Genomic DNA, 1,087 nt, shown 5'->3' on the forward strand with positions numbered 1-1,087 from the left:
GGGGAAAAAAAAAAAAGGGGTTTTCCCCCCAAAAACCCCCAATTTTTAAATTTTTTTAACATTTTGCCCCTTTTATTGAAGGAAATTTTAAAATTTGATAATAACGGAAAATTTTTTCAGAAGCACGAAAGAGGATTGTGTTAATGTGTACAGCATGTACCTCAGTGATTGCCCGCTTGCATTTTTGCACAAACCCACCTAGTGATCGGGACATAAAGCATGAGGTGTCATTCAGATTGTGATTATTAAACATTCAAACATGCCCCCCCTTTTTTGGGTAGTAATTTTTACTCAAAAACTGACCCGGGGTAAACAGATAGTGAAAGTGATCTTATTGCCATTACTGTAAGATTAAACGCCCCCGTAAAAACCCAGGAAATCTGATTTTCATAGTTCTTTTATATCGATTTACATTAAACCAAGAAAAAACTGTATTCCCTGTACCCTTTTTTTATTTTTCTTCCCTACATGAAATATCCATATTTTTTTTCTAGTAGAAAAAAAATTGATTGCAAGATGAAATCTGTATGCCATCCAAAAGAATTACTTGATCTAGTATTCCCAAGATTATGGTGGAAAGTATAATTTTTAGGAAAAAGAAAAAGTTTTAAAAACATCAGGACCTGAATTCAAGTCATTCTTATCTTTGCCCAATTTAGATCTTTTGTTTTTCTTTAAAATTTTTAGAACACATCCATACAAACCTTTGTCTTAAGATTTGGTATTATTGAATCCCTTTTTTTTTTCTGCAGAAAACTAAATGAATAGGACAAAAGGGTTGGGGGGGGGGGAAGAAAAAGAGAAGAAAAGAGGGGGGGGATCTATGACATTGCTTAACAGATGATCCAGAAGCACTTGGTTGCCAGGAGTAATAATGACCATGTTGATCCTTAGTGTAAGAAATTCCCTTTGGGAAATTTTTGGAAAAAAAAAGTATTTATCTTTATTACTATTATTATTTTAACCCAGTGCTGCTGGGTTTTTCCCCCCAATAAAAAACCCTCCCTCCTGGGCTTATTTGTAGGCCCCCCGGGCCCCATGCTGCTGGGCGATAGTCCACCTAGCATGCGAAAATCGTACATGCCCC

Source organism: Penaeus monodon, chromosome 15 (genome assembly GCF_015228065.2).
Source record: "Penaeus monodon isolate SGIC_2016 chromosome 15, NSTDA_Pmon_1, whole genome shotgun sequence".
NCBI lineage: Eukaryota > Metazoa > Arthropoda > Malacostraca > Decapoda > Penaeidae > Penaeus > Penaeus monodon.